The sequence below is a fragment of the Danio rerio genome, chromosome 5 (assembly GCF_052040795.2).
Source record: "Danio rerio strain M-AB ecotype USA chromosome 5, GRCz13ab, whole genome shotgun sequence".
Taxonomy (NCBI): domain Eukaryota; kingdom Metazoa; phylum Chordata; class Actinopteri; order Cypriniformes; family Danionidae; genus Danio; species Danio rerio.
This window is the reverse complement of record NC_141025.1, coordinates 70,822,908-70,843,467: the sequence shown is the minus strand read 5'-3', so window position 1 is coordinate 70,843,467 and position 20,560 is coordinate 70,822,908. Positions and strand designations below refer to the sequence as shown.

The 20,560-nt window shown below is 36.9% G+C and overlaps 1 protein-coding gene across 5 annotated transcripts in view; it reads left to right on the top strand.

The window, feature by feature from the left end:
* LOC147844482 (uncharacterized) overlaps positions 1–20,560 on the top strand; it is a 107,698-nt gene that overhangs the window by 77,791 nt on the left and 9,347 nt on the right. The window contains exon 8 of one of the 5 annotated variants that reach the window (XM_087254671.1): positions 17,795–17,898. The exons of 1 other annotated variant lie outside the window; for it this stretch is intronic. The gene's annotated coding sequence lies outside the window, so the exon portion shown is untranslated. Of the gene's footprint in view, positions 1–6,439; positions 7,303–7,944; positions 8,074–17,794; positions 17,899–20,560 lie in introns of those variants that run through there. 3 more of the 5 variants (XM_087254670.1, XM_087254668.1, XM_087254669.1) reach the window with 3 other exon arrangements.

The window sequence follows — 20,560 nt, the reverse complement described above, 5'->3', positions numbered from 1 at the left end:
TAAACCTGTTTCACACCGCAAACGCAAGCAGAGTGTGAGCAGTGCGTGAACAGCGCATGCGCAGCGTGTATGGAGAGCAGAAGCTCATCACAAGCTGCAGCACAGATCAATCTATTTCTGTCTTTTTTTTTATCTTGTTACCTATCTATCTATAAATACACTTTTTTTTCATCTGCACCAAGGCCCGCGGCAACTTCCTCCTATGCAACTTCCTCATATGCCTTAACCTGCAAGTCTTTATTTTACAAATGATACAGTTGAAGTCAGAATTATTAGCCCCCCTGTTTGTTTTTTCCCCAATTTCTGTTTAATGATTTTTTCATCACATTTCTAAACATAATAGTTTTAATAACTCATTTCTAATAACTAATTTATTTTATCTTTGCCATGATGACAGTAAATAATATTTGACTAGACATTTTTCAAGACACTTCTATACAGCGTAAAGTGAAATTTAAAGGCTTAACTAGGTTAATTAGGTTAACTAGGCAGGTTAGGATAATAAGGCACGTTATTGTATTACGATGGGTTGATCTGTAGACTATCGGGTTAGCCTAAAGGGGCAAATTATTTTGTCCTTAAAATGGTGTTTAAAAAATTTGAAACTGCTTTTATTCTAGTTGAAATAAAACAAATAAGACTTTCTCCAGAGGAAAAATATTATCAGACATACTGTAAAAATCTCCTTGCTCTGTTAAAAATACTTTGGGAAATATTTAAAAAAGAAAAAATTCAAAGGGGGCTAATATTCTGACTTCAACTGTATTATAGAGGTCAATTGTTACAGCTTTCTTCAACATATCTTCTTTTGTGTTCAACAGAAGAACGTCAAATAGGTTTGAAACAAGTAAAGGATGTGTAAATGAGGACACAATTTTGAGTGAACTAAACCTTTAAAGGAATAGTTTACCCAAAGCTGAAAATATACTCAAGCCTCGTATGTTTTAAACCTGTCTGATTTTCGTTTTTCTGTTGACCATGAAATCTGATATTTTAAAGAAAGCTGCAAACCTGTAACCATTGTCTTCCTCAATACTTATTAGTCTTTCTATTGAAGTTATTGGTTACAGGTTTTCAGCTTTCTTCGAAACATCTTCTTTTGTGTTCAACAGAAGAAAGAAACCCCTAAACGTTCACAACCACTTAAGAATGAGTAAAACAGTGAGTAAATTCTCATTTTTTGTGTGAACTATCCCTTTAAATCCCCAAAAGCATCTCCTATTTTGCAGTGTATTAAACATTCAGTCCATTTTCACAGCGATCCGTTCTCAAGGTGTGAATATTAAGCGCTGAGGGTGTAAGAGCGCACACTGTTATTGGCGTAATTGTTTATCTAAGCGTGTGAATGCTCCAGTGTGACATATTTGTGTGCGGGACGGGGTGTTGACTCAATCAGCACAGCCTCTGCTCTGCCTCTGATTGTGTTGGGTTTTGTAAAGAGGCCTCACCAAGTGGAAAATCATGGACGCTCGAGAGCTCTCCACACAAAAAGCAGACAAAACACAACCCTAAGAGTGCCTTAAAGCGCCGTGCGGGTCACATGTGACATCGGCCCACTAACAGGGCTTCCGCGTAACCTCTTTTCCCCGCTCGCAGTGGGATAAAACAATCATAACCAATAAAGAGATGCAAGTGTGTCTTTAATGGCTTGAGGCTCTTAAGGACTCAGGCATTTCCAGATGGGACTCACCACAGTCGAATGTGTTGCTTGAGTGTGCATGTGTGCAAATATTGTAGATTTTAACCAGACAATGGTAAGCCAATTATGGCAAACAAACTCCTGAAGCTGAGATGTAACGGAGGAACGCATAATGACTCCGCTAAAAAGCCATTTCCTTTGAAAATGGACTGACTCTTGTGAAATCGCTGCAGTTCAAGGATGAAAAGCTCTCCATTAATAGAGACAGATGGGAAAACTAAGGACGCCATAATCGTCTGAGAAGGAATGGTCGAGTGTTCAGAATAAGAGAAACAGATCTAAAGCATTTAAGAAGGTAGATGGCAAATAAATTGGCGAATATCTAAACAAACAATTTTTTTTTTTTTTTGAGATAGTTCATGAGCAGTTTGCTGAGATAGGATTTATTTTGAAGATGGGCATTAATATTAGTAAAAGCTGCACTGAAATTATCTGTAAATAAATGTATGATTTAAAAAAAAACATTTTTTTTTTGATATCCTTAAATCCAGAAGTGGATTTAATATCCAAAATCTATACTCAAGTAAAAGTACAAAAACTTGGAGAAATGTTTACTCAAGTTAAACTAATAATTTTAAACGTTACTTAAAAAAAGTAAAAAGTATCAGATGAAAGAATTACTACAGTTACTAATTACAATTTTAGAAATAAAAAAGCAACACTGTTCAAGTACACTCATTGGCCACTTTATTAGGTACACCTGTCAACTGCTCCTTAATGCAAATAATCAGCCAATCACATGGCAGCAACTCAATGTATTTAGGCATGTAGACAAGGTCAAGATAATCTGCTGCAGTTCAAACTGAGCATCAGAATTCAGAAGAAACGTGATTTAAGTAACTTTGAACATGGCATGGTTGTTGGAGGGTCAGAATTTGCTATCAACAACATGAAAGCATGGATCTCTCCTTCCTTGTATCAACAGTTCAGGCTGGTGGTGTAATGCTGTAAAGGATATTTTTGGCACACTTTAGGCCTATTAGTATCAATTGTGCATCGTGTCAACACCACAGCCTACCTAAGTATTGTTGCTGACCATGTCCATCCATTTATAACCAGTGTACCCATCTTCTGATAGCTACTTCCAGCAGAATAACTTGCCATGCCATAAAGCCTGAATCATCTCAGTCTGTTTTTTTGGTACATGACAATAAATTCACTGTACTCAAATGGCCTCCACAGTCACCAGATCTCAATCCAATAGAGCACCTTTGAGATGTGGTGAAACGGGAGATTCACATCATGGATGTGTAGCCGACAAATCTGCAGCAACTGCGTGATGCTCTCATGTCAGTATGGACCAAGATCTCTGAGGAATATTTCCAGGATCTTGTTAAATCATTAAGGCAGTTCTGAATGTAAAAGGGGGTCCAACCCAGAACTAGTAAGGTGTACCTAATAAAGTGGCCAGGAGTGTATGTATGTTTGCTTTTGTGAGATGTCCGTATTCGTGTCTAAATGAAAGACGTCGGAGAATGCGCTTCAATTTATTTGTTTTTGTAGACAATGGTTATGAAAAGGTTTCAAATATAGCTCTGTTCATGAAAGTGTGTGGTTCTAGAGTTCATGAGATGTCTGTCTGCTTGCATGAGAGAACATATGAGGGAAACATTTGGACGTGTGAAATAACAATACAATAAGTTAAAAGTGGAAATAGTTTTCTAATTAACATTAATATGGTTCAAATTGGGCGACGCAGTGGCACAGTAGGTAGTGCTTTCCTACGGGTGCTCCGTTTTCCCCCACAGTCCAAAGACATGTGGTAGAGGTGAATTGGGTAGACTGAGTTGTCTATAGTGTATTGGTGTGTATGGATGTTTCCCAGAGATGGGTTGCAGCTGGAAGAGCATCCGCTGCATTAAACGTGTGCTGGATAAGTCGGTGGTTCTTTCCGCTGTGGCAACCCCAGATTAATTAAGGAACTAAGAACTATGAATGGTTCAAATTAGTGTAAATGTAACACCATTACAGGTTTTTCAGGTTGCAGCTGGATTTCACAGACGAATGTAGTAAAAAAAAGTAAGAGAAATTTTTTTTCTCAAAATACTTACTTGAGTAAGAGTAAAAGTACACATCTTTAAATGTATTCAAAAAGCACAAGTTACCCAGCAATTTTACTCAAGTACATGTGATGAAGTAAATATAATTTGTTACTACCCACCACTGATAAAAATCTGGCAGGAAACATAGCCAGTGAGATAAAGGCATTGATCAGTCTTCGACACACTGTTACTGTATATCATAATGAGAATGCCTTATTGTATTCCATACAAGCTCTTTTGAAAGAAAGAAATAGTAAGTTTTGAGATCTGAACCTTACAGCATGTTATATACAGTATGTTAGTTGAGATACCTCTTCAATGTCAAAATTATTGAGGGAAATTATAGCTTTCGCAATAAATGATGAGGACTCAAATGTAGTGTATTGTTTATGTAACCTTTACATGAGGTTAAAATGTATACACAACTCAAGAAATAATATCCTTAAAAAAAAGTTTTCCATTTTTTGTAATTTGAATTGCATTATAGGACCTTTATCTTTCTACTAACAACTTCTAATGTTGAAAAGTTGGAAAAGTGGCTTTTATTGACATTTTTAGCTTGAAGTGAAATGTTGCCTGGGTTTGTTGTAAATTACAGCACAAATGCATGTAAATAAAATGCAAGAACTCCATATATTATTTCTTATATATTGTTTCAAACTACTAAAATGTCATTAAAAGTCACTTTGTTAAACTGTACAGTTGAATTTTCAACATCAAAAGTCAACAGAGCAGAGAAAAAGGTCCCATGATGCAATTCACTACCATAAATTGAAGAAAAATGAATCACAAATTACGAAACTAGCTTTTAGCTTAGCTTAGCATAGATCATTGAATCACATTAGACCAGGGGTGGCCAAACTCGGTCCTGGAGGGCCGGTGTCCTGCAGATTTTAGCTCCAACTTGCCTCAACACACCTGCAAGGATGTTTCTACAAAGCCTAGTAAGAGCTTGATTAGTTAGCCCATGTGTGTCTGATTGGGGTTGGAACTAAACTTTGCAGGACACTGAACCTCCAGGACCGAGTTTGGACATGCCTGCATTACACCATCAGCATACAGCTCAAAAATTAAACAGTTAATTTTCCTATTTAAAGCATGACTCTTCTGTAGTTACATCGTGTACTAGGAGCAACAGAATGGTTGATGAGAACTATAATCTAATTCTGGAATAATAATCAAGTAGCTTTGCTATTACGCAGCACAGTTACCTCATTACCTAGCTGGGGTCTATTTTCAGTCAGTGTGTATCAACAGATATTTTTTATAAAAGCCAAAAAGTACATAATGGAAGAAAGAAATGCAAAGTGAAGTTTATGAACTTATTTCGAGAGGATCAAGTGCTTATGACTGACCACATACAAAACCTGCTTTTAGATTAGCTTAGCATAAATCATTGAATCATATTAGACCATCAGCATCCCGCTCAAAAATGAAAGAAAACCTGTTAATTTTCCTATTTAAAGCATGACTCTTCTGTAGTTATATAATGTACTAGGAGCGATGGAATGCTTGATAGGAACTATACTCTGATTCTGGTGTAATAATCAAATAACTTTGCTATTACGCAACCCTGTTGCCTAGCTAGGGGCTATTTTCAGGCGGTGTGTATCAACAGGTATTTTTTAGAAGCCAAATAAACATAAATGGAAGAAAGAAATGCAAAGCGAAGTTTATTTATCAACTATTTTCGTGAGGATCTCGTGCTTATGATTGACCACAGCTCGTCCTGCATTAGCTAACGCATGATTCACCAATCAGATGATTCCTAGCCCACTATAAATAATCAGAGTTTCTTACCTCAGTCATCATTGTCTAGAAGAACCCCCTTCCACCCCTACTCCTCCCTTTTTGTTGATAGTAAGGCATGGCGGACCGGTTGTTAGCACTGTTTCCTCACAGCAAGAACGTCACTGGTTCAAGTCTCTAACTGGCCAGTCGATGTCTCTGTGCAGAGTTTACAAGTTCTCCTTGTGCTTGTGTGGGTTTCCCCACAGGCCAAAAACATGCGACATAGGTCCAAACCAAATTAGAATCGACCAAACCAAATTGGCACCATACATGAGATCTTAATAAGCAATATATCACTCCATAGCAATCCCTAACTTGTCTTTAGGCATAAATAAGCAGAGGAGTTTTTGAGACCTATGCTCAAACTCCCCTCTCGCCCTGCAAATAAGATCCTCTTGAGGATCTTTTGAGCTCAGGGCTTTCTCCCGGTACAGCATGCCAAACATGCTTTATAATCAATCGTCAGCTAAGTGTGAACTCTTGAAAGAACAGTTATTTAAACCGTCAATGTCGGATTATATTATATATATTTTTAATTGATGTCTTTTCACATTTAAAAGTATGTAGTTTCGAAATGTGTAACACAAAAAATTGTATGATATAGGGGTACTTGCTGTTAACCAACTTTTATTTACCATTGCATTTTTACACTTTTTTTAGCATTATAGTTATGTTTAATTATTAAATTATTTATATTTTTTGTCTTTTCATTTCGAAATTTGTCATTTTGAAATGTCCCTTTCAATTAATAACCAACTTTTTTACCATAGTATTTCTTTACACTCATTTTTAGGCATTTTAGTTACGTTCACAATCTTGCTTTAAAAGTGCTTTATGTTTTGTTTTTTTGTTTTGTTTTTCTCACAGTGGATTAGCGCTTATACGATATTTGTGCATTTTGCAACAGATGGAGGAGGAGAATAGAGCCATGAAGAAAGGCGATCCGTAGAGAGAGTGCAAGTGGGGGGGGAGGGATTCGGGCACACCGAGGTCTCCTGTGCCCCAGCCCCAAAAAGGAAACATGGGGGAAACATATGTAATTTTCACCACAGGGTCCTGGGTAATTGAGTCATTTAAAATACAGATACATAGATGAATAAAAGCTAAGGGGGAAGGTAATAAGACAGAAGAGTACCCTCCGGAGATCCAATTGACGATTTCTTACAAGAACGGAAACTGTTTTCTTTCTTTTCTTCCAGCGAGCTTTTATGTGTTGTCATTTCAGCCAGATACCTACCTCAAGTAATTTTGTTTTCATTTGGCTCCTTTTGTAATGCTTTCCTTTAGCAAGAATGAAGGCAATTTGTCTCCGATGGCCTCTTGCCTTTTGAAGACAGATTTCACTTAGTGAATGCAAGTGAGACGTGGGTTTTTGTTCTGAAAGGAAATATCGCTTTTGGGACGTTTCTCTCTTTAGGAAGATTTGATAATTTACCAAATGACTCTGCAGCCCGGCGTCGCCATTGTTGGGTTCATCTTGGAATTGTGCTTCTAATGCCGTGCAGCTATTTCGCTCACTTCTGAATTTGAGGGTTTACAAAACTCGCTTCTTAGTCTAGTGTAAAGCGCTACATGTTTTCTTAGGATCATGTAGTCAAAAGGGTCACTTCTCATTTCAGAGAGGTCACCGGCTATGTTTCAGCCACCTATTTGTAGTGGGCATTATAAAGAATACTCAATTGAATTGCCAAGATGTGTATACATTTTGAAAATACGCATACAGAACTTATGCACACACAACTGAGTTGAATAAACGGGAATACTTTACTTGATTGTGTGTTTATAAGACTTTTAATAAACCTTTATAATCATGTGAACAAGATTTTACAATGTTATCTCATGGCATTTCGTAGGTTTTTGATTTAGTGACTAATTCGAATTAAATAATACAATCTTATTCATACAATTATATCGATATGATCATCCCCCAATGACAGTTAAGTTTACGGGCGTGGTTGGGTGCCATGCCTGCTTTTAAAAATTGTACATTTTTTTATGACTGACCTCGAATTCGTACAAATTTGTTTCAGGCTAGATTTTATGCATGCTTACGAAAAATGTTGTTAAAAGAGTCAAGAGGACAGTGTTTTTTTTTTTTTAAGTTTCCAGGTTCTGCTGGCTGCAATCTGCAAATTTTCATTGCCAATCTTAAGCCAATTGATATGAGTTGTTTTGGTTCAATTTGGAATTTCCCCAGCCGTTGCAGAGCCTGGGGGACCAGCAGACTAGCTCCAGCTTGGCCTCCGCTGGTCGAACAAGGGACAGTGTATATTAATCAAAGTTCCTCAAGAACGTAAATGTTGCTAAATTAGCCCAAAGACTATTTTTATTTTTTTTTATTGGTGGTCCCGATTTTAGCCAGATGCTATTACATACACTACTGACAATTTTGCTTATTCAATTCACCTATAGCATATCTTTGGACTTGTGGAGGAAACCAGAGCACCCAGAGAAACCCACAAGAACACAGGAAGAACTTGCAAACTCTACACAGAAATGTCAACTGACCCAGCCGAGGCTTGAACCAGCGATCTTCTTGCTGTGAGGCAATCTTGCTATAGATTTGGTTGTTAATGGTACAAATAGGTGACTTTTACCCTCAGCTAATATTTCCACCCATGTCTTCTGATTTGTTACTTCGATTTGATTAACCTAACATTCATGTAACCTAAAACATCCAATCTCTTTTATCAGTTTTAAATCACTTATTGCTCTCACCATTACTCTCGCTTATTTAAATTTTTGCTATTTGGCAGTCAGAAGTAAAATTAATCTCAGGAAAAAAGTTGTAATGAGACAAATCACTCAATCTGATTTCCATGTCATGGTTTTAACCAACTGTAACTTTTAAATATACAGTGCACTTGGTGCAATTATTGTGATTATGCAACATATACAAAAATAAATAACAATAGACCCTGCTAAGACACTTGTCACATTGACCCAGATCAATATTTTACCTGCACTGATATATGCAGTTGAAGTCAGAATTATTAGCACACCCCACCCCCCCACATTTTCTTTTTTAAATATTTCCCAAATGATGTTTAACAGGGCAAGAAAATGTTCACAGTATGTCTGTTAATATTTTATCTTCTGAAGAAATACTTATTTGTTTTGTTTAGGATAGAATAAAAACAGTTTTTAATTTATTAAGAACCATTTAAAGGTCAAAATTATTAGCCCCTTTAAGCTATATGTATTTTTTGATAGTCTACAGAACAAACCATTGTTATATAACAACTTGCCTAATTACTCTAACCTGTATATACACAGAGTGCAGTGCTCAGCATGTAAAAGTACACCCCTCACAAATCGATCTTCATATTTTAATGGGAACACCTTAAAAATAAAGTTGATTCAACTTGAAATTTTAAGCCAACATTTTTTGAGTTTACTCAACTTAAATTGAGTCAATAGCAGTACTTGGGTTGAAAGATGTGTCAACTCAAAAACGCTTTGTAGCTAGTTGCCTTATAATTTTGAGTTGTCAACTTTTTTTTTTTTTTTACAGTGAAGCTATACAATATTATATTTGTGCATATACATTATACTAGTTAGTACTGAAGCCAGATCTGGAGCTCATCTAATGAAATAACCTGTGATAAAGGTCCAAACACTAGTACACCCAAAGGTATATGTTATAGAAAAATGTTAAATACAAATTTTAAAAAGATGAAAAATCAAGAGAAGCAAAAAAATGTAAAAGATTATTTGAAATTTTTCAGGTTGTAATTTTTTATTTTTTTGCTTGAATTTAATTCTATTATCTTTCAATTTCCAAAGATGTTTGGTGACTAAAATATTATTTTAATAATTATATCTCTTAAATAAGTCTGATTCATTTAAATGCACCGAAATGCATTGCCTATATTTACTGAGAAATGGATAAAAATATTCATTTTCAAAATGGGTTGTGTTCAATTATGCTGAGCACTGTATATTAGAACTCTTGAACATAAATCACATCTGTCATTTTGTTTAAAAGGTTTGTTTTAAAATGCTAAAACAAACACAAACAAACTTAAGTTTCTGGCAAAATTGAAAAAGATATATTTTGAGTAATTATTTAACCAAGGCAATAAAAAATTTTTAAAAAACAGATAAAACAGCAATCGGATGGACAGAAAATACCCTGATTTACCTGACAGGTGCCTTTTTTACACTTAATCCAAAACAGACAAGCACAAAAATGCAACCATTGTACTTCAATTCTCAAAATACTAAAGATCCTTTAAAAAATCTAAACAAATATTGTATTTTCAGCAATATTTAGAAATGGAATTGATGTAAATATTATTATTATTGTAGCCATTAGGAAACCAGACCAGAATTGATCAATTTCTTGAAAAAACAAAATTGATTTTTATCCCATCACAGCCTCTGACCACTTGTGCACCCTAAAACTCACATTCTGTTAACTACTACACCTCACTCTCACTATTTAGATAAGTCATCGCCATGCAAGAGACGGTAATGCGATATTCCCCTCACACACACACGCATGCCACTACTGTAAGAATGCGTCTCTTATCTGTCTTATCGCTCCAATCAGTGCCATCTGGACCTACAGGCCAGGTGTGTGACCAGGGCAGGTCTTGGGTCACCTCTGTCACTCCAAGGGGTCAGGGAAGGAGATGCATTGAGCTCATTCACTTCGTTTCTAGGGGTTGGATTTCGGGCCGTTAAGGTGCAAGTCAGGCTTCCTCCATGAGGATCACCTATCAGACACGCTGAGAAGGGCATTGTGTTGGTGAACGAACGTGAATTCCCTTTTCCAGAAATAGAAATTATAACGTAATGAGTTACCTGTTGATGTGCGTAATCAGTTGATTGATTAAATCGTAATCAATTTCAAGCTTCTTACTGTTAATGCAGACTTGTTTCAGCCTAATGCATTATTTAGGGTATAAATATCATTGATATTGCAATGTTTCTCAAGCCTTTTGACTCAAGTCTGCTAATTAGGCATGGGCCGGTTTAAGATTCTGACAGTATGATAACCTTGGATAAAATTATAACAGTTTCGTCAGCGCAAAAGCCTCGTGGTTAGCGCGCCAACATAAGGTGCAATAGCACGTCAGGGCGTCGCGAGTTCGAATCCCGGCTCGACGACATTTCCCTACCCTTCCCCCTGTCTCTCTCTCCCACTTTGCTTCCTGTCTAAAATCTATCCAATCAAATAATAAAGGCAAAAAGGCCAAAAATAAATCTAAATAAATAAATAAATAAATATATATATATATATATATATATATATATATATATATATATATATATATATATATATATATATATATATATATATATATATCACGGTTTCATTGTTTTACGATATTGAATACTGCTCTAAAGTATGTTCTTTTTTTAAATGTCTGGGTGAAAATAAAAAGTTTTTTCTCCTTTAAACACAATATATTTTATTCTGAGAAACATTTCAAATATTTTAGAGCAGTAAACATGTCAGGCTAAGTAATTCAAATAAATCATAGACTTCTGATGTCTTCCTTAGGTTCCAAAACACAGATTTCATTACAATTTAAAACGGCATCTTGGATATTTTTTCTGCAAGAGAAACTGTTGTCCTAAAAAACTAAACATAAAAAAACATTACATATACCGTAGGAACGGTATAGCAGAAAATTTTGGCAGTTTTAAAACTTTGACTTTTTCAAACCACGATATACCTTGAAAACGGTTATCGTACCATGCCTGCTTCTAATAGCGTAAAACATTGAAAGGCCAATCACATTTTCTCATGAATTACATGATAAAGATTAAAAGATAGTGAAATTTTGCTGATAAAGGAAACATTTTTTTTTTTTTTAAATAGAATCATTTTACAAGTCCCCTGGAGTTAAACAGTTGAGTTTTACCATTTTTGAATCCATTCAGTTGTTCTCCAGTTCTGGCAGGAGCACTTTTAGATTAGCTTAGCATGCTGTAGATCAGGGGTTCTTAACTGGTTTAACCATGGGACCTACATTTTTACAAGGTCATCAAGCCGCGACCCAAATTTTTAGGCACTATAATACAATTTTAGGAATTATACTTAATCTGTATTTATTTGTTAACATAAGCAAGTAGTGACAGATACATCATAAGAAATTCACCAAGACTTACAAATAAACACTATTTTATTGCTGTCATTTAACAAAATGGATCAAATTATAGAAATATTGCACAGTAAATACGACAAATACTTTTAATAATAAACTGTTAATTAAACATGTTTTCTAGAAGGTTTCATGCTCTCTTATGAGTGCACCTCACTACATATGACACTGACATATATATATATATATATATATCGGGGTCGTACTAGGGCTTCGACATATTTGTTGCAATAATTGAATGAAATGTTACATGTCAAACAGTAGGGTTGTCCCGCATGCATTTCAAAAGAAAAGTCCGTTATAAGCAAAATAAGTAAAACATTTTACTTTTGTTGTTTTTTTTTTTCCGACCACACACTCCGCGACCCACCATTTGAGAAACACTGCTGTAGATAATTGAATTAGATTAGACCAATAGCATCTCACTCAAAAAAAAATCTGGGATACCATAGCTGCAGCAGACGTTATGATATAGCACCTGAAAATCATCTGTCTTCTATCAATATAACCAACAAGAACACCTGCTTTTACAGCGGCCACAGAAGTTACTTAGCTGGGGACTATTGTCAGTATAGTAGCGTAGAGAAGTGTAAAGTACAGTGGTCCCAAGTTATTCGCGGGAGTTATGTTCTAAAATTAACCCGCAATAGGCAAAATCTGTGAAGTAGTCCGCTCTGTTTTTTATAATTATTATAGATGTTTTAAGGTTGTAAAACCCCTCACTACACACTTTATACACTTTTCTCAGGCAGGCATTAACATTTTCACACTTTTCTCCCTCATTTAAACACTCAAAGTCCAAACCTTCGTAGAAAATTAATTTCAGTAATTTAGAATGAAACTAAAGATTAAAACTGTTGGATCTTCATTTATTTATTCCGTAATTGTGTCCTACAGCTGCATAACTTTCACCTCTCTTTAGCATGTCCAGAAGTTCAACTTTTTGTGCGATAGTTAGCATCTTCCTCTGCCTTTTGTGTGCTACCGCAAGTGCCTTTGACGGTGCAGAATGTTTCGTCGACATTGTGGGGAGAAAACTTGCAACCATACAGTCCAGCACTTCAGAGTCACACTGCTAGCGATCAGAGATTTATGTAAATTTGGAAAGCTGGATGCATTCTATAATGTACAGGAGACATGGCATGGAGGAGACTTATTGGCAGTGGTCTACAGCCAATCAGAGCGCAGAACACAATGTGCTGTGGAAAAAAGTCAAAGTACACGGGGAAAAAAAACTGAAATTGTTAGACCGCGAAAAGGCCGGACCCTGTTGTCGTGGTCAACTCCTCTCTGTGTCTCAAGTCCGCCAATGTACGTGGTGAGCCACTGGGCAAACTGGTAACAGCAGAAAAGCTGTCCACAGGGAGGAAAGTGGTCAGCTGGTAGCCCAAAAATAAACAGAAGCCATCTGCGGTGTCATAACACCCCGTAGCGTTCATTTTAAAAATGAAATGCAGCTATACGTACCTCTGGCTACAGAATTTGCGCTCTCCAGAAATGTATACGAGGTACCTTTGCACAATGAGCCTGTGTTTATAGTATAGTATAGTATAATGCTGTGTACCCCACCCCCATATTGGTATTTTTCTGGACCATTACTGTCTATGGAAGATGAGGCAGCTCTCAAATTTAATGTAAAATATTGTAACGAGGAGACTGACACGGAGGGATCCATTATGCAGTATTTATTAATCACACTCTTGCTCAAACACACAATATGCACAAAGGTGCAAACACACATCAACAGTAGTAGTAATGTTCTTAAGGCTGGCGGCAGACAGACACAGAGTGATTTACCAGGCATGGGTCAAAGGCAGGCGGCGTGATTCAGAGTCCGTGTATCAGGCTTGGGTCGAGGGCAGGCAGCGAGTATCAGAGTCCGTGTATCAAGCTTGGGTCGTGGGCAGGCAGAAGGCAAAGCAGAGTCAGAAACGGGCTGGAGTAGTACACAGGAGATCAGGCAGGATATAACGCTCAGTAATGCTGGCCAGGGCTGAACAAGACTTCGCACTGACTGAGTGTTTGAGTGCGGCTTATAAAGGGTACGTGGGTCGTTAGCTGGGATGTGATTCAGGTGTGCACGATCAGTGTAAATGGATGATGTAATTCTAGAAGTCCGGAGATGGCGGCCTCTGCTGGCCAGCGAGGGGAATGACTGGGACCGAGTCGCTGACAAATATCTTCATTTGGGTTCTGAAGACGAAAAAGGCTCTCTGGGGGTTGAAATAAAATTACTCACATGTGGGTGAGTAATTAAAAGCAGAATTTTCATATTTTGGTTGAATTAACCCTTTAATGCTGGTCAACATGCACTATTAAATGGATGAAAAAGACTTTTTTTTTCTCCTTTTGTTGCCTGAAAATTAAAAGCATTAGAAAAACAAAAGGGTGAGTAAATTATGATTGGAATTAGATTTAATGGCGAACGTTCCTTTTTTAAATATTCTTCCTACTAATAAAAATTAATAAATAAGGACTGAAAGGAGAACCAACAATACTTCAGTGGCATTGCTGTGAAAACCCTGCCCTTTTTGAGTGTATAGAGGCATCTCTCTCAGGTCGTAAATGTTGAGATAACTGTCAGAAAAGGAAAGCGCTGCTGCCACCGGAGTAATGACTCACCTGGAGGGCTTGAATGCAGGCATTCTCTGGCTAATTAAACCTGTAAGACATTGATATGGACTGGTGGAAGCCAGTGTTTTCAACTGCTCAAAGATGTCAGGGAATTATGCTTTATTCAATATGACTCATTAAGCATGACAATATACAGCTTTTCAACAATGCATGCAGGTATTCCAGCTTTGAATGGTTTCAAATAATCCACTTATTCATTAAACTCATTCATTCCATTTATGAAATTCCTGCAAATTCATACATCTTGTGCCTTGCCTCTCTTGATCTGAAATTTATAAATGAGTAAAGCATGAAATGGAGGTATGCAAAGCACAAAAAGCCCTCCACTGGAGTACTCACAAAATCCCCTGTATTTTTGACCTGCCGGTGTTTTAAATTTATTTAAATCCTCTCGTAAAAAACATTTTACGCAATGCACGCTCGCTGCTCAAAGACAAACAGTCAAAAATAAAACGTGACCGTTGGTATGCAGAGATTTTTTATTTGTCAGGCCATCCATTAAGTCTCTGCGACGCTGGAGTCCTTTCAGCTGAAATGCAAAAAGGACCTTGAAATGGCAAACAGTTGGTGAATGGAGAATTTGGCTGAAATGGGAGTTTGCCAACTTTCTCTCCTCGTATGGCTCTCTTTCTCTCTGCTGTTCCTGTTAAGAGAAACAGAGAAAGAGATCTTAACCATCAGAAACTCAACAGTAAGAGGTTTAAGTTAGATCGTGAGCGACACACACTATTGTGCGATGTGATGGCACTGTCCGGTGGCACTGATCTTTTCATCGGTGAGCCACAGGCCCTGAATTATGTCCTATTGTAGGTAAATAGACACCATGGGAGAGAGAGAGGGAAACGGGGAACCACGCTATAATATCTGTAAAGTGTCCACTGGATTAACTTCAGACTGAGCTCGGTTTGAGGACAAAAATGTTAAAGTCGCGATGAGGGAAACGCAGCAGGCTTTAAAGGACAGATTATACACTCTGGCCAAATCCTGCGATTGGGAGGGTTTACTGTAGACATTCCTGAACAGCGAGCGTCTTCACTCAGGGCTCTCCTCAAGTCTTATTTACATATTTTACAAAGCCTTGTTCAGGTTTTCTTACATTCACTGTGAAAAAATTCTTATTAAGGATTTGCTAATTTTATAATTCATAATAATAATTTATAATTTAGTGTACACTGTAAAAAAATATGTTAAAATGATTATTGGTTTATGAGTTACAATTTAAAAATGTCTTGTTTAATGCAAGTTTCACACTGAAATGGTGGCACTGTCGCCTTACAGCAAAAAGGTCGCTGGTTCGAGTCCCGGGTGGGCCATTTGGCATTTCTGTGTGTAGTCTGCATGTTCTCCCCGTGTTTGCGTAGGCTTCCTCCAGGTTCTCCGGTTTCCCCCACAGTCCAAAGACATGTGCTAGAGGTGAATTGAGTAAACTAAATTGGATGTAGTGTATGAGTGTGTGTGAATGTGAGTGTGTATGGTTGTTTCCCTGTACTGGGTTGTGGTTGGAAGGGCATCCACTGCGTAAAACATATGCTAGTGTAGTTAGCGGTTCATTTCGCTGTGGCGACCCCTTAGATAGAGACTAAGCTGAAAGAAAATTAATGAATTTAAAGAAACAATCAAATATAGTGATGTACAAGTTAATTTGTATAATTTCAGCTTATATAAATTTTGCAATAAGTTTCAATGAACTATTTTCATCAATGTACTTGCTTGATTTTTATAATTATTTGTAAAAAAAAATGACTTGAGCAATTGAGCAAAAATGACTTGAAAAAAATGAGCAATTTCTAGCAAATATTGATAACACTTCACAATAATGTTTATTGTTCAATTTATTTAAAAAGTATTAGTACCTAAAACTAATAACATTCCACAAAAGCCAAAAATCAAACTTCAGAGTCAACAGGACGATCGGTAAAGCCTGTTTTACACCGCAAGCATAAGCAAAGCGTGTTTTTTCCACATTCATGTTAACAGATTAGAGCTTTCATATTGCACGCAGACGCATCGCAAGGCGTGAGTGTCGCTGAAGCAGCAGTGCTGCCATAGTTTTGCTGCTGGGTCTATTTTTGCTGGGCTGCTCATGCTCATTTAAAGTGAAAGAGCATTGAGATTGACCAATAACACATTAAATGACAGTAAAAAGGAGCAATTTTACCCAATAAATGCATCAATAAGATCCTTTGATTTTTATATATTCAATCAAAGGAACTTAACCAAATTTAAAACAATTTTAGTATTACTTTTGCTTAAGTTGCACACTAGTTTGATCATTTATAAATATCATTACAACTATATTGTTTAAATATTATTATAACTATAGGCCTACATCATCCATTCCTGACAACCAAAAACTAAATGACATGTTATCACAGACGATTGTCCTCTGACCTAGTGCGCCTGAAAAGACATGAATGACCGTGAGAAGCGTGAGAAGCATATACAGCTCTTTATGATATATACAGTTGAAGTCAGAATTATTAGCCCCCTTTTGAATTCATTTTCTTTTGTAAATATTTCTTAAATGATGTTTAACAGAGCAAGGAAATGTGCACAGTATGTCTGAAAATATTTTTTCTTCTGGAGAAAGTCTTATTTGTTTTATTTCGGCTAGAATAAAAGCAGTTTTTAATTTTTTTAAGCCATTTTAAGGTCAAAATTATTAGCCTCTTTAAGCTATTTTTTTTTTCTATAGTCTACAGAAAAAACAAATCATATACAACAACTTGCCTAATTACCTTAACCTGCCTAGTTAACCTAATTAACCTAGTTAAGCCTTTAAATGTCACTTTAAGCTGTATAGAAGTATCTTGAAAAATATCCAGTCAAATATTATTTACTGTCATCCTGGCAAAAATAAATAAAATTAGTTATTATAAATTAGTTATTAAAACTATTGTATTTAGAAATGTGATGAAAAAAGCATTAAACAGAAATTGAGGGAAAAATAAACAGGGGGGCTAATAATTCTGACTTCAACTGTATCATTTGTAAAATAAAGACTTGCAGGTTAAGGAAACAACATAGGAGGAAGTTGCCGCGAACCTTGGTGCAGATGAAAAGTTTTAAAAAGTGTATATATAGATAGATAAGTAACTAGATAGAATAGACAGAAATAAATTGATCTGTGCTGCAGCTTGCGATGAGCTTCTTGCTCTCCATATGTGCTGCGCATGCGCTGCTGACGCTCTGCTTGCGCTTGCAATGTGAAACAGGCATAACAGCCTGTTTCAGTATTAAAACACATTCCTGTAAGATCAAAAGCTAATGTAAATAATATGTTTTTTTCTGTTGTTTGAACTCTTTAGGAGTAGAGCATTTTGCAACATCGGCTCATTCTGACAACGTAGCCCTATATATATTTCTGGAGATCGCAAATTATGTAGCCAGAGGTTTGCATGGCTGCATTTCATCTTTAAAATAAACACTACGGGGCGGTACGATGCTGTGCCTTTTCGCGCTTAACAGTTGACCGCTTACCTCCGTATGGAATGCTTTCCCACTGTTACCAGTTTGTCCAGTGGCTTATCGCATACGTTGGTGGACTTGTAACGTGGAGCTGAGTTGACTGCAATGATGGGGTTTGATTCTGGTGAAGAACGGTTCCAGAAAGCAGGTCAGACAAAAACAAAAGCCAAAAAACTCAATAAACAAGTAAATAACATAGTAAAATTGTGGTAAAATCTAAAAGCATGGTAAAAAAAATCAGGCTGCAATGCTTTTCTTTTTCTGCATTGCTTTTGAAAACACTATCAGTTGGGTTTAGGGAAGGAGGAAGGCGGGTCAGTCGATTGGTCAGTCAAAAGTCAATAGGGACCTCTGGTGCGTTTACGTGAGATGAATGGCACGAAAAGCACTCGCAAGAGAAATTTAAGATCTCAAAAAGCGTGCACAGTGGCCTCTGGTCGATTGACGAAAACAAAAACTGCAAAAAATTTACCTCCTGAGACATATTTGGTGCTTACCAGAAATGTATATGGGGTACGTATTCAGAATGAGCCTTGGTTGGCATTTCATTAAGGATATATTAGTTAATGCCAGACATGTATTTAGTAACATGAACAAACAATGAACATTACATTTAATATAGCCCACGGGAAAACACTTGGTCCACAGTTATTGTACTGTACTCATTGATCACACTTTATTTTAAGATGCAATTCTCACTGTTTATAAACCATTAACTATAACTTTTTCCTCTGTAGACTCCTAATTTGCTGCTGTTTATTAATAGTTATTAAGGACATTAATGGGTTTAGGTATTAGATAGGACTGAAGATCATTCAGAATATGTACTTCATAAGTACTAATAAACAGCTAATATCTTAATAATATACAGGTAATAAGTCAATTGCAAGTCACAATTCGTCTTTAAACTAAACTGTTACCTTTTCTTCACCAAAAAATAATGCAACAGTGAGCAGATTGCAAACATAGGGGCCAGCAAATTTCATACGACTCCATTTGTAAAAGCGACATTTGCTCGCTTTTACAAACTGAAATGAATTTCAAAGCTAAATATGCTTTTTTTTCTGGCACATACTTGCAATACAATGTAATATAATCTGATACAAGTCAATTAAATTGAGGCATAATAACAAGCCTGAATTTTTTCTGCTATTCAGAGGTACTGTGCCAATTCCTTCATGGGATAACTATGATTGTTTTGCTGACACCTGGAAGCGTTTGAATTCATTTTTAACGCTGAAGAATTCTGTTAACACTTCCATCCACGATTTGGCACATTGCATCTTTGGCACGTTTTCGTTGTTGTTATTGTTCAGTAATTTTAATATGCGCAGGGATTCATTAGCCAATGCTAAGAGTGAATGAAGAGGTGGGTTAAGATATTATCTGCTAGCTCTATGATGAGTATAAAGGTGTTGAAGGGTCTATCTTGTATTCTGAACCCACCGCTCCGCCAACTGAGATTCTGTTATAGAAATATTGATGTTGCCATTTTCAGTCCATTTTCATCAGATCTGCCCTGGATCATTACACTTTCAATTTGGTGGGCCAGCAGCTACTGAATTTGTTTTTGAATTAAGTTTTTTTAAGAGAGATGAAAAGTTAGATTAACTTACAATATCGTCCAATCATTTTCTTGATTGAGCTCTGTCGTGTTTTACTATCATTCTGCTCACACAGTGGGTAACCAGCTTGACTAGAACGTGTGAGTGAAACCTCATAAATTTACCCAAGCTGATATTGATCATCTTATGAATCCCCATCACTCGTCAAAAATCAAACCTGAGTGTCTTATTTATTTTTATATCATCCATAAGACAATGTCTTAAATGTTTTGTTTGGTTTTAGGTTTTTAATTTATTTTGTAGGTCAGGTTTTGGCAACTTTGTTGTGTTTTTGTCAAATTGGGTTAATGGATGGATGGATGGATGAATGGATGGATGGACAGATTGGGTGAATAAATAGGGTTGATGGGTGGCTGAGTGGATGGATGAATGGATGGATGGATAGATTAGATGAATAAATAGGGTTGATGGGTGGCTGAGTGGATGAATGGATGGATGGATGATGAATAGGGTGGTATGGTGGACGAGTGGATGGATGGACGAATGGATTGGGTGGATGGATGGATGGATGGAAGAATGGATGGATGGATGGATGGATGGATGGATGGATGGATAGATGGATGGATGGATGGATGGATGGATGGATGGATGGATGGATGGATGGATGGATGGATGGATGGATGGATGGATGGATACCCCATCCATCCATCCATCCATTCTTCCATCCATCCATCCATCCACCCAATCCATTCGTCCATCCATCCACTCGTCCACCAATCCACCCTATGGGTTGGATGGATGGGGTGGATGGGTAGAAAGATGAATGGATGAATGGATGGATGTATGGATGAATAGAATAGATGGATGGATGGATGGATGGATGGATGGATGGATGGACGGTCGGACGGACGGTTGGATGGGTTTGATGAATTGATTGGGTGAATGCATTAAATGAATAGGGTGGACAGATGGATGGATGTACGGATAGATTGGATGCATGGATGGATGGATGGATGGATGAATGCATGGATAGATTGCATGGATAGATGGATAGTTAGATGTGGTGCATGGATGGATGGATAAATGGATGAATGGATAGATGATAGGTTGGATGGATGGATGGATGGATGGGTGGATGAATAGGGTGGATGGGTGGATGAATAGATGAATGAATTGGGTGGATGAATAGATGGATGATAGGGTGGATAAATAGGGTGCACGGGTGAATAGATGGATGGATGGATA